General features: G+C 49.1%; 1 long non-coding RNA gene across 1 annotated transcript in view; it reads left to right on the top strand.

The window, feature by feature from the left end:
* The window catches only part of LOC136563509 (uncharacterized), a 45,011-nt gene that overhangs the window by 20,889 nt on the left and 10,418 nt on the right, over window positions 1-13,704 (top strand). Inside the window, exon 3 of the long non-coding RNA XR_010784629.1 lies at window positions 10,355-10,545. This is a non-coding gene — a long non-coding RNA (uncharacterized lncRNA). The remainder of the gene's footprint in view (window positions 1-10,354; window positions 10,546-13,704) is intronic.

Raw genomic sequence — 13,704 nt, 5'->3', positions numbered from 1 at the left:
CTCAGCCCTGTAAGAAGTGTTAACATACAGGGAGCAATAAACATCCTCTGGCTATTATTTTCCATTTGCGTGGTCAGCTCAAACAGACAGCAGCTCACAGCAGGGTTTGATATGCTTATATTGATTTTCTTTATAGATTAGAGTGATTCAAGCAGTTATAAGGTTAATTTCAGATGATTAACTTCACCATATTGTAATATTTGATTTAGATTGGCTTTCAAACACTTTCCAGCTATTGATTTTCAATATCACACTTCTAGCACTGCAGCCAAATGTCATTTAAATAAAAGGTTGACAGAGTAGAAAATATCCACATCAGTCCTGAAAATTCTGCCACATCCAGCCTGGATCAGCCCTGGCGTCCCAGGGAGAGGAGTGTGCTGCAGGGTAACACACACGTCTCCAAACCAGGCTTTGGCCAAATTAGTGCTGGGCTGACACAGCCCTGGGTGAGGGTGGCTCTGGCCTGGCAGGGTCTCACCAGCCGTGGTTCCCCCTTCACTGCTGTGGGGCCTGTCCAGCAGGAGCCAGTGCTGCCCAGCACATTGCTGTGTCCCTGTCACACGGCCCATGGGGACTGTGGTGGCACTGCTATTGGCAGAGTTGCTGCTGTTTTCTTTGTGACATTAAAACTCCCACATAAAAATCAACCATGACATTGTTGGATATCAGGAGAAGTTTGACCTTCCTTGTGGCTTCAGATAATCCCCCCATCCTGGGGAGGTGCAAGAGTTGTAAAATGTATAACAGGTTTTCTTTACATCAGCTGAAAGCAGCTGGGGATTTGGAGACTGTAGGAGAATTACATGTATGTGATTTTATAGGAAGCTTCCCCTTAAAATACACAGAGGGGACATGAAATCTTCAATTTTCAAGGGACCCTCACTTCTCAGAATGTGCCAGCCCAAGGGAAGGTCAGTGCTTATGGTTCTGATAAAGGCACTGGAGATGTGGAATGTGAGCAGGAAGGACTTGTGTCCAGCACCCACTTTGGCAGAGCACATGCAGGGAGCTTTTTGCTTTTTTAATGGCTCGTGTCTCCTTCTCTCTCTCACACTTTTATTTTCAGGGGCTATTTTCTTCCTCTCATTTTGGTGATGTGCTGAATACAGATGAGACTTAGAATACACAGAGCTATTAGACTGACACACGCTCATTTTGTAGGTTTGGAAAAAAAATAAACCCCTGCTCAAGTTAGCTTGGCACAGTTAGAAAATGATGTGAGCACCTGGCTGGCAACAGCCCCCTCGCTGCCCAAACCTCAGGGCCACTTGTGAGTGCCCTGTGCCCGGACGTGTCCCTGCAGGGGTCGTGTCCCCACCAGCCTGGTGGGGGCTGGAGTCCAGGGCTGTGCCCTGTGGCTGCTCCCGCCCCTGGGAACCTTCTGGAACCTGCCTTGTCTGGAGTGCCCAAGGCCCACAGTTTATGTTCAGGCCATTGCTCTCTGTGCCTGCGCCTCCTGAGGTGAAGAGATATTGCTTCCCATAAATTCCAGGGATTCTTTACAGAGTGCCTGGCTGGCCACAGTGGTTCAGACGGAGCTGATAAAATACTTATTTGTCAGATAAATTGTCCGATTAATTTTGTAATTTTAAATTATTTATTTATACGTCATCTGCAATAACTAATGTTTATATTGCTTCATGACCAGCAATGGTTTGCCCTTTCTGATGATAAATCCCCATATACCTGCAGCAGCTGATGCTGATGGCCTAAACTTGGGAACAATAACCCAAGCAAGTAAGGAGTGCTCTGTAATCCCCTTGCAGGCTGCAGAACATGTGTATTATCTTCAGTTCTTTCCCACAATTCTTCCACATACACTTTTTGACAAAAGGAGACTGTACAGACCCCACAAAGGTCAAAGCTATTAAAAATCTTTTCAGTGAGCAGTGCTGCATATCTCCAAACACTCACAGCTCACCAGGGAAAGTCAGAACTTGCATTTTTCACCTCTTGCTCTTTTAGTCCTGTCCAGCACCCACTGAAAGAAACCTGTGTGGAAAATCACCTCCTGAAGCCCCTGGATTTGTCAAAGCAGGCAGATGAAGCAGACGTTGGCTTGTCCCTGTTGAACCCAGGGAAATAAATGCATCCGTTCAAGTAATTTATGTGACTGGAAAAATACAAGACGTGAGATTCAAGACATTTTAAAATACAAAGGAACATTTGTTCAATAGTTTTTCAGGTATCTGTTGAATCTCTATTGCTTAAGAAAAACATGTGGCTTAAATAGACCTTGCAGTCTCTGCTCCAAGACCACATGTCTTGGCAGGATTTTGTTGCTCATTGTCTTTACCTGCTTTCACCTCATTGTGAGATGCCTCAGAAGCTCCCTCCAGGAACTTTTGGGCTTGAATGATGTGCATAGTTGTGTCATCTGTGTTTGAGCTGAGGTGTCTGCCTGCCATCCCACTTGTATATTAAATGAAAGCAGCTCCTATACAGCCCAGGACAGCTCCCTGCTAATCACTTTTGTCCTGCAGACATCCATGATTTAAATCTGCTCCCTGTTCCTGCTCCTCGGCCCCAGCTGGGAGAGGCTGTAGGTCCTGCACAATTTGCTGTGTATGGCCAATGAATGATGTCACCCTCACGCTGGTGAGGTTTCTGAGAGATGATGTGAAGATGACATTGCCTGCAGCCTCTCAGTCTGCACCAATTAAACAGAGAAATTAAAAAATGTCCAAGTCAATTAAAAAGAGGAATTAAACAATGTGATAAACAGGAGACAATGGAGACAAAGCTGGCATATCTAAGGAAGGACACCCAGAACAGCAGCCACATGAACAGCTGTCTGTGTCAGTGCAGTGGTGCCTTCCCCACCTCTGCAGTCACCTCAGTGCGCCGTGGGACCTGTCTCATGGGGGCTGGCACCTGACACTGCTCAGAACCCAGTTCCTGAGGGATTTCTCCTCCTTGGTCTGGCCTCTCCTCCTGGCCCCTTCTTTCCTGTGCCAGCAGTGGAGTCCAGAAAATCCCTTTCCTCTAGGCACCTGGGCAGATGTTTTCTAGCCTCATGAGCTGGGTGCTTGGTGAGGAGTGTGGGGACTTTGAAGGATTCACAGAGCCAGCTCTGGAAGGGCAGCATTTCCTGAACTCAGCCTAATGCATCATCTCAGCCTGGAGCTCAGAGATGAGACAGACCAGCCCAGCAGTCAGAGCTGATCTCTATGGTCACAAACATGGCATCCAGGTTAACATGTGCCAGAAATGAATTCTTAATTCCTCCAGGGAGCTCATATGTTTGGGTGAGCTAGAGTGTGGCTCACTGAAAGATAACAATCTGCAGGATTCCTCACTGCTGCCCTCAGTGTGCTGGCAGAGGGGAGAGGCTCTCTACAGGCAGGACAAGTCCCTCCTGGAGGCTAGGAAAGTGCAGCTGGAATGTGTTTTCCAAATAACTTTACAGAAAATTATAAATCAACGCCATAACTACAGCCATGTTTGGCTCAGTCAGTGTGCAGCAGCTTGCAGAGATTGGAGGACAGAATGGTGCTGTGGGTCAGCCCTTGACACCTTGGGAAATGTCATGAGACCTTGGGCATGGTCCCCAGAGCCACTTCCACCAGCTGCCGGCATGGCTCAGCCTCACAGTGCTGTGGGTGCCGGTGGTGATGGTCACAGGCTACCACCCCCAGGGTCCTCAGCAGAGGATGTGCCAGCAGCTGGGCTCCTGCTCCTGCCTCTCCTGGGGCTCCTGGCCCTGCTGGAAGGGCCTTTGGTCCCAGCATCACAGAGCCAGTGGACTCCCCAGCTCAGTGCAGCACAGCCCAAGGTGTGGATGGTGTGGAGTGTAAGAGGCACAGAGATATCCTACAGCCTTGCAGGGAAGAACTCAATGGACAGTCCATCACAGCTCCCCTCTGCCCAGGCTGGAAGCAATCCAGCTTTCATGGGGTTTTTCCTACAGTCAATTGAGTGACTTTTCTTTCCCAGAGCCGTTAAGCAGCTAAGCCAGACTCTGTCTTTTCTGTATCTAATTGGCACTTTCAGCTGTAAGTAAGGTGATCTACAAATCATTTTGATCTCTGTTCAGTTCTTTGATCTTACTGTTGTTCTCAGGTGCATATAGTGACAGCACAATTAATTAATTGCAGGCTGATAATTGTGCAGTTGCAGCATGCTCTAGTTCATGCCTAGAGTTTTAGTAGTTGAGTTGCCAGGGTTTGTCATCAATTCTGGCAAACAAGAGTGATCTGAAATAGCATTCGTTGACCTTTTCAACATCGGTAAGTCCGCAGGCAGAGTGCACAGGCTGGGGAGGAGCCCCAGCCTCCTACATGGGAGGCACTTAGCACCCGGAGCTGACAGGCGTGAGGTGCCCAGCTGCAGACTGGCAGCTCTCAGGATGTTGGATTATTTATTAGTGAATGCTCTATGATGCTCACTACATCCAGCCTGCAGAGAGAGGAGAGAGCTGGACGGCACTTCAGGGAATAATCCAGAGACCTTTGCTAGTATTAACTCTTCTGTATCCTTCAGTCTGAAAGGGAATTAATTAAACCTTGTGCTGCAGGGTTTTGATCCATCCCTGCTGCAGGACAAGATGAGTCCCAGCAACACAGTAGGATGTTCTGTACTGGATGTTCTGCTCTGAAATGTCTGGTAGGAAAGTAAAGCAGATGCATCAAATCAAATGGGATTTCTTTGTGCTGGTCCCTTGGCTTATGCTTTCCACACCAAGGAGGTGTCATCACTATCCTACTCCAGTGCCACAGGGCTGGTGAGGGCTGGCACTGTGGGCAGGGATCAGTGCAGTCCCTGTGGGTGAGGTGGGTCCCCTTGCAGGAAAAGGCAGGAGAAGCCATTTGCTAATGCTGGTGCCTGAAGGAGCCGCGAGGGGAAGCCCCAGTCCTCTGGGTGGGTACCCATCTTTTGGAACCAGCTTTGTTGCCATCCATGCTCTGGCAGAACTCGTTCAGCTTTTGCAGGCTTGTGCTCCACAGGCTGTCAAACCTCTGCCAGAAGAACCGGTGGACAAAAGAGCCTCGTCTGTGTATTCTGCTCCCTTAAAACAAGGCAAATATTTCACTATCTGTTGAAGAATATTTGCATTTTTATGGATAAATTCAAGAAAAAAGGCACCACACAATCCCAATTTGCATCCCTTATTTCCATAGAAACTACAGGAGCCTTAATTGCTTTCATGTGCTTTTGATGAAAATTGAGTGGGGTATCTTTATCCTGCCATAAGGTGGGAAGAAAAATTGGCATTCAAATAATATCTAATGGTTCAAAGGATACTTTTGCAAAACAACTTTCTGTGATTTATTAACCAGCTTGGTGTTTTTCGAATAATTGAAAAAAAAAACTTTGTGGGAAACTTGTTGCAAGCTTTCACTAAACTGCTGCAGATTGACATCTGCAGTGTGGAATGAGGGCTGTGTACCAGGCTGTGGCTGGTGAAATTGAGGGCATTCAGCACCTAACCAAAGTTCAGTGCCTGTCCTGCAGAGCCCTGGGCACTGCGGGCTGGTGCCAGCCCATCACGGGCAGGGCTGTTCCTGCAGCAGGGGCAGGGGTTGGTGCAGTGCCCATCCTGCAGAGCCCATCCTGCGGGCCGGTGCCAGCCCATCACGGGCAGGGCTGCTCCTGCAGCAGGGGCAGGGGTTGGTGCAGTGCCCGTCCTGCAGAGCCCATCCTGCGGGCCCAGTGCCAGCCCATCACGGGCAGGGCTGCTCTGCTCCTGCAGCAGCGGGTGTGCTGTGCCTGCACCGCTCAGCCTGACATGAGGCCATTTATATTTGATGGTGTTTGGATGAATTATGCACATAGCCACTAAGAGAAATTTAATGATGGGTTTCGTCTTATTTTTTATAGATTTCAGCCTTTGAATTAAGCACCAGTTCACTCTCAGTGCTACAGGCGATAAAAGGGAATATTCCAGTCTCTGTGTCCATCACAGCTGCTCTGCCAAGCAGAGTTAACAAGTAAACAGTAATCGCCCGCAATTATTGCCCATTACGTGCTCTCTTCACCTGAGATCTCACCGCAAAGGCCGAGTGTGCTGTCGCAGGAGGAGTCGGGTGGCAAGGAGCTGTCAGGATGAAATAACAGCAGAGACCTGTCAAACGCTGGCTCCGTGAAAGACCTAAATCCTCTCTCGATGGCCCCTCCGTGCAGCGTAGAAGAGCTATTGCTGTGTAATTATAAATTGTCTGTAGGGCTTATCTCAGGTTCAGGGTTGACATTACAATAATAGGGTGGGTGAGCTTTATTTAAGGGACAATGTGTGGTGTACACACGCAGAAAAGGAGTGTGGTGGGTGATTTAGGCCGGCACGGAGCTGTGTGGTCCCTGCCAGAGGAAAAGGAGCTCGTGCAGCCGTGGGCTCTGCTGGGCGGGGAGCGGGACCGGCGGGAGGAAGGATCCGGCTGCCCAGCTCTGGATGTGCCGGTGCCACATCTCCAGGAGTGCTCCGTCTGAACACTCCATCACCAGCAGAGAGGGAAGGGCAGGTTTTTGCTGGTTTTTGCCGTTTTACCGACCTACTTGAGATGCTTACTTCAGGGATGAATTGAATTATTCTCAGAATAGCCTCTTCTTTCCTTTTGCTATAAAAAAAGCAGAAGGTGATAATCTCAGATGTGGAGCTATAAGGCAGGCGGGATAGATCCTGTTGGAAATACCTGTTGGAAATGCTCGATATTTTCCTAGTGTGCTTCTCTGGTTCTACTTTATTTTAAGGATGCATTTTGTAAGCATGGATCTCCTACAGTGTTTCCATGCAAGTAGATGTTAGAAAGGGAAGATGTAGAGAACAAGCCTTGCACATGTTTGTTCAAGGTAATGTTTTCTTGAGCCAGGTTCACCTTGCCCTGAAGACAGGTGGTCCTGAGCAGTAATTGCCCCCTGCCAGCCTTGCCTGGGTGCCTTCTCCTGTCTCTCTGCTCCGTCCTGCAGTGAAGGGGCAGCAGGGGTGAGGATGGAGGGGTGCTGATAGCTCAGGGTGGAAGAAAACAGCAGCACAGTGGGGCTGTCTGGCTGCAGCCCTGTGTGCAGGGCAACCCCCAGAGTGGCTTGGCTTTGGAGTCAATACCTGAACCTGACTTTTTGTATTGGGGTAAAAATACAAAAATAAAGGAAAATAAAGGAAATAAAGGAAAAAAACCCTATGTGGATCCACAGTCTCTCTTAACCCCAAATATGCCTAAAGTTTCTGTGGGGGCTCAGCACCCGAGGCAGCTGTGATCCCAGCTGACCGTGCTGGGAGGGCCACTCGTCTCTGGGGCTGCTTTGGGCAGCAGCCCCTGCAATCTCCATGTGAACTGTTGGGCTGCAGTAAATTACAGGGATCCACTGCTATTTATAGAGGAAAGAAAGCGTCTCTGCTCTCGAGTGCCTTGGCCCTGAGGGTGCAGGCAGGTACTGCAGGGTGAGACTCCTGAGGGAGCCTGGCAACTGCCCCAGCAGCTGGGCCAGTGCATGAAGGCACCGTGCCCATTTCTGCAAGCTCTGATCCCATCTCAGGCACTGAGCCTGGTGGAGCTGGTGCCACTTAGGGGAGTTAGTAGTGGTATTAACTGGAGGAAATGCTATAGAGTAAGTATTAGCCTTGTGTTATGTAGAATTTTAAAGCGCTTCATTAATTTACAATTCCACTTTTTATTAAATTAATTTGCATTTTAATGAAAAAAATAAGTGGAGCCAGCTCTCTTCTTGAAGTGGGAATAACATGCCACCTGTGTGTGAATGAGGTTGCCCAAGCTGAGGTGGCTTGGCAGCCCTGTGGGGGCCTGTCCCCAGGCAATGTCCCCTCCCTTCCCCGTGTCCTTGAGCAGTGCTGAGGCTGGCTCTGTGTGTGGGGGCTGCAGCTCGGGCTGGGGCTGCCACCGAGAGTGGGGGAAAGGCTCCAGGAAAGGCAGGAGCGGGATGCAGTGATCCCCTGGCAGCAGGAAATGCCTCTGGCTGCGGGCAGCTGTGCCCTCCTGGCAGGGCCATCCTGTGTCCCTGCTGCCAGGCCCTGTCCTGCCCAGGAAACAGGGGCTGGGCAGCAAAGCACACTGGAGCACCCTCTCAGCATGCAGGGCAAATGGGAGAGTTCAGCTAAAGGTTACAAAAAGTAAAAATTCCCATTGCTGGGCACCCTTTGGGATGTGCAGCTTGTGCTCCCTGCCAATGCCAATGGCCCTGGCAGATGCTCAGTGTCTGTTCCTGATCTGGGATTGCTGCTCTTCAGGGAGATCGACCTCATGGCCCTCCTTTGGCTGGCAGGTATCAATTCTGGAGTGAAGCAAGGCACACTTGTGTAAAGTAAATAGCAGAGATCATTCTGCTATCACTGGTGTCAAACAGCTGTATTTAAAATGAGACAAAGGTGGTATATATCTCTCCAAGTTTGTTTTGTTAGGGTTTGGGGTTTTTTGGGGGTGGGGGTTGTTTGTGTTTTTGTTGTCGTTATTTGGTTTCTTGGGTTGGTTTTTTTCAGTAGTTTGGGATCTTTCTGTTACTGTTCTTTGCTTAGAAGTTTTTATGTTTTGAGGGGGTTTATATTTCTTTGGGGGTTTTTGTTTGTTTGTTTCAGGTTTTTTTTTTGGATACGATTTCAGGTGTGATTACAGCTAGGCAAAGTAAAAAAAAAAAAATTTAGAAATCCACTAGCCTCTTTGCCTTCTGGCTCTGGGATCAATAAGTAATATCTCTGGTGCCTCAACAGCCTCCTAAACTCTCTACTGGGAAACAAGCATTTCTCTTCAGAGTTTCATAATATTATTACTTAATAATTGTTGTTGAAATTATTATTACTGTTGTTGTTATTAATAATATTACCATTTCAGTTGACTGCAAATGAGATTATCTCCACCAAACCATCTTTACTTCCAACCTCTCTTATCATCAGCTCTGCTGTTGACTTTGTGGCAGCAATCCCACACAGTCCTTTGGCTTTTGAGACAGGTAAATTTAATAAGTCTTTTAATTTTTAATTATTTTTTCCCAATAGCAGCACCTGCTAAGGGAACTTTGGCTGTGTTCCCTCACAGCTTGGAGTCACGGTGGTGCCAGCAGCTGTGAAGCTCCCGAGTGGATCTCCTGGCCTGCACAGCCAGAGGTGCTGGGAGTTTCTGGGCTCCAGGAGCACAGCCCTGTAGTTCCTTGCCCCTTAGCAGAGAAGCACCAGGGCATTGTGTGCGTGTAGGCTTTTCTTAGAAAGGAAAATTAAGCAATAAACATCCACAGAAATGAGACATTTAAACATTCCAAGTAATTGATACCAGGAAAAAATATGATAGGATGAAATCTATTCCCGCAATAAACTGTCCATTAGTTGGGCCATCAGCATAAGCCTAATCTAAAGTTATGAGGATCCATTACAGATATAATCAAATACAATTTTCTATATTCCATGAATCAAAAGCACCATATGTATTAAGAGCCTAGTTTGTCTTTTTGTTCCTGCCTTCTCCTAGAACAGTGTATATCTGATTTCTTGTGTTATATTGCTCTGATGTCTGCTAAGGGCACCATGCCCTAGAAATTCACATTAAATAACTGAGAGCGAGTACTAGAAATGAAAAAAGTGAAATACTATCTAGACAGCTGGAAGTAAAAATATGAAAAGTGTTGCACTTACAGAAGGAAAAAAAGCCTATTTTTATTACTTGAATAGACAGCCTGGTATAAAGAGAAATTTCTCACCCAAGATCAGACACGCAGCTGGGTTGCAGCAGGCAGCCTGGGATGCTGGGTGTGGTACAGACACTGGCTCCAGAGAGCGTGGGGGTGTGGCTACAGGTGCCAGGTGTGTCACTCTTGCTGGGTGGAGGGTCACTTCAGCCCAGGACATGTTCTGGCTTCATCAGGACATCTGCATCGAGCATTTCAAGGAGACCCTGCAGACAGGGTGAACCTGTGGCCAGATATGTCTGCAGCTGCGAACTCTCCCACTATGAGGGCTGTTCCTTCCATCCTCAGTGGCCTGACTTCCAACTTGTCCTTCTTTCCCTTTGTTTTGTTAATTTTTCCATTTCTCACCACTGTGAGAACCAGCACACCCCTGTCCAAGAGCCCCCACCCAGCTCCCTGCCTGCCTGTGCTCGCTCTGCTCAGCTGGGGATGCCTGAGCAGGGCTGCTTCTGTCCAGCTCATGGACATACCCTAGGTCTGGCAGATGTCTCTGGGAACCAATGGCCAGGGAAGGGAGCTGCCATGGTTTGTAAGGGTTGCTGCTTCCTGCCAAGAGTTGCCCCATCTCTGAACACAGAAAGGTGTGTGTGACCTGCCTGTGGCCCAGCACAGGGGTTCTAATGTGATGGCAGGAGCCTGGAGCCATCTCCTGTCCTTGCTACCTCATCAATTCTCCAGCTGTTCTCTAATCCCATCTGAAAAAAATAAACTTCTTCTGTCTCCCCAGACCAACCCCCTGCGTTATCTGTGTTCTTTTCCATGGCTGACCTGCACTGTTTGGCTTTGCTGCATCCTGCTGGGAAGACCTTCTCCAGAAGAGCACTTGGACACTGTGGCACTGCTGGTGCTCTGGATCTGCTGTGTACCCTGGCTCCATCAGCTGGACAGGATCAGCTCCATCAGGCTCCAGGGATACAGGTTGGGGTCTCTTGGTTCTTGCCCTCTGTAATGTTTCACCTTGCCCTGTTCAGGAAACCTGTCTGAGGCTGGGCAGAGGGTTTGTTCAGCAAAGCTGAAGCCACGGTGGGTCTTTTGTGCCAGCACGGGGGTCAGCTGTCAGGGCATGTTGCAGGCTTGTTGCTAAATTCTAGGGCAAGGAGCAAAAGACTGTAAAAGGATAATACTCTGTTGGTAATTTGGACCAAAAAATCAGTGGCTGTGTAATCATCCTAAGTTAATCAGTGGATGTGAGATGAGAGTCCTGCCACAGGGGCTGGGAAGCACCAACCTGCTGAGAGCACCAAGTGGGAGAGGGGTGACGGCTGAGTGGGATGCTGCCACAGCCAAGAGGAGTGAAACTGGGTATTTGATTTCTTTGCTAAGAGCTGTGGATCAGCCAGCTAACGAGACAGTGGGTTCTGGGGGCAGAGGAAGAGCTTGGGACATGGTTAGTGCTCATTAGCAGCCAGAGATGTGAGAGCTCTCAGCACCCTGGTTCTTTGGGCTGGCCAAGCCTTTGGCTGTCCCTGGAAGGAGGGCCAGCACAGTGCTCCTGTGGCACAGCTCCAGCAGCTGCCAACCTCTCCTCAGCCAGAACAGCTGCTCTTGGAGCTGCGAATGCTAAAGGCTTGAGAAATTAATTTTGCCTGTCAAAAATTCAAATGTACACGTGTGAACTGTGGTTCAGCAAGGTATGAACCCACCTGGCTGCGCTCCAGCTCCGGGAGCGCCGCTCACCACAGGGGAGAGGAGGCAGCGAGTACCTGCCAGTGTAAGCTGCTATTGTCTTCCACATAAAACATGCCCTTAATTAATAGCTAGCATGAACCTAAGCCACTATCTCTGTTATCAATTTGTGGATGTGGTTGGATTGTCTGTCTCCCAGGACAGTAATATCCCTTCATCTTACTGCAAATTGCTCACAGCATCCTTCTATTACACAGGCTTAATGCTTGAAAAATAGAGATTTAATACTCTACCATATCAGACTAAGTGAGGTCAAAGCAATTCATATTCACGATCCCACAAAGCTCCCTGATGGTGCTCCTGTGAGGAATGTGATGTGCAGGATGCAAACCAGGGAGGTCCTGCTTGGGTTCACAGCTGTCCCGCACCAACAGGGCCGAGGACAGCCCCCCATGGTGGAAGTGTTGGCTCCTCCCTGGGCGGAGAGCAGGTGCACTGTGTGCCCAGGTGGGGCTGCAGGGGCCCCTTCTGGGCCGTGCCAGCCTCTGGCCCCATGTTGTTGCCACCCATTCTTGTGTTTCCCGTTCTGAAGGGTTTTGCTAGAGCAGAGTGGCAGCAGCCCGTGTGTTTTGTGTGATAGGATCAGAAACTGCTTCTGGGGTTCCCAGGGTACTGGAGGTTCCCTGATGTGTTTTTAATGAGCTGGCTGAGCGTAACTTGTGTGCAAGTTTCCTCTAAACTGCTGGTTGTCACCTTGGCTCTGGGCAGAAAGCCTGGGAGTAGCATGTCCTGTGTTCACATGTTTATTTTTGTCCTGAGAGGTGTATATATATTGAGAAAAAATAGTAGCTGGTGTTTGTGCATTTCCTCCCCAGCAAGAAAATATGTATCTCCAGGGATGATGCGTATATTGCCAGGACACATCCCTCCTTCATTTGCATTTATGTGTGGGCCAGGACATGGATTTCACCTGCAGCTTGTGAGAAAATATCTAAGCACATAAAATGAAGGGGAAGTTTAGTTTCAGAGGGATTTTTGCTGAGAAATCAAACATGGGTTAGGAGACATATCCCTTTGCCTTGCACAAAATTGGCATAATGAACCTAATTCTCCTAGTGTGAGCTGAATGTCCAGCTGAATTTGCCACTGAATGGGGAGCACAGCTATCCCAGCCCCAGAGCAACACGTGCAGCTGGGAAGCATCAGTGCTGCCGTGCTGGAGCAGGCTCCCTTCTGCTCAGAGAGCACTGGGCAGCAGCACTGCCCCCAAAAGCACTGCTTCTCACAAGAAAGGATTGTTCCCGAGTCTGAGGAATTTAGAGAATGAAACTGCTGGGCTAAAATTAGGTGGTGCAGCTCCCAGTGATGGCTATACAGACGCACTAATTGCGGAGGAGAGGTGGTTACGGAGCCGCCGTGGTTCCCTGCCAGGACCAGCTCCCGATGACTGATGCGGGGCCATGGAACCTGGAGAAGGATCCGGGGAAGGGAACTGCCAGGCCCGCTGTCCTCTGAGGCACGGTGACACGCTGACGAGTGCTGAGGGGTGGCTAATTGCTCAGGGCAAGCTGACAAAATGGAGCAGTTCTGAGAGCACCTCAGCTGCGGAGGTCAGCAGTGACGCAGAAGGCTTAATTTTTCATAGCATGCTCCTTGTATCCTACAACTCCTCCTGTAATGGACTAGCAAATTACCACACTATTTAAAAGGCAGCAATTTATAACATTTTGATAACTGCATGCTCCTGAGAGTATGTTATCCGTGCCTGCAGAGAGAATGAGTGGGAATGCTGCTGTTCCTGCAGTGTGGGCACGGGCACACACACACCTCTGCCATCCCAACACCTCCCCTCCAGCTCAGGTCAGAGACTCATCAGGCCTCCTAGAAAAGACTTCTGCCTCTCAGATCTGGGCTGTCTCTGTCCCATTCCTGTTTATTTCAACACGTCTCTGGTTTAGGGACCCTGGTGATGTTCCAGTACCCACCTAGTTTCACTGTTCCCCAAAGTCACTACCTGGGGTCCAAGTGTGCATTGTCTGGGTACACCTGGCTGTTTTCATGCTTGCACTGCCTCCTATCGCAGGAGATTACTTCAGTCCCCAAGGGATGTCCAGGTGGTTGCTCCCACAGAAGAACTGCAATCATGAGAAGGGGGTAGGGCTCATGGAACCATACTGACCTGATTTACAAAGCCCCAAGGTCAGCAGACAATTCTTTTGAAGATCACTTCTTACCTCTTTGTGGGAAGGCACCTTGGGGCTCCATCCCAGGTGCAGCTGCCCTTGTGTCTGTGAGCTCTCTGCAGACACACTCAGGCCACCACACACGTCTGGGTGTCCCAGTACTCACAGTATTTCAGGCACATGCTGCTCTGCTGCTGCTGTTGTGTTGCACAAACATCACTTTTGCTGCATGCGAGGAATCTGCCTTCATTTCTCACTCAGGAGTCTG

Source organism: Molothrus aeneus, chromosome 16 (assembly GCF_037042795.1).
Source record: "Molothrus aeneus isolate 106 chromosome 16, BPBGC_Maene_1.0, whole genome shotgun sequence".
Classification (NCBI taxonomy): domain Eukaryota; kingdom Metazoa; phylum Chordata; class Aves; order Passeriformes; family Icteridae; genus Molothrus; species Molothrus aeneus.
Note: the sequence above shows the minus strand (reverse complement) of the source record. Positions and strands in the feature narration are given on the sequence as shown.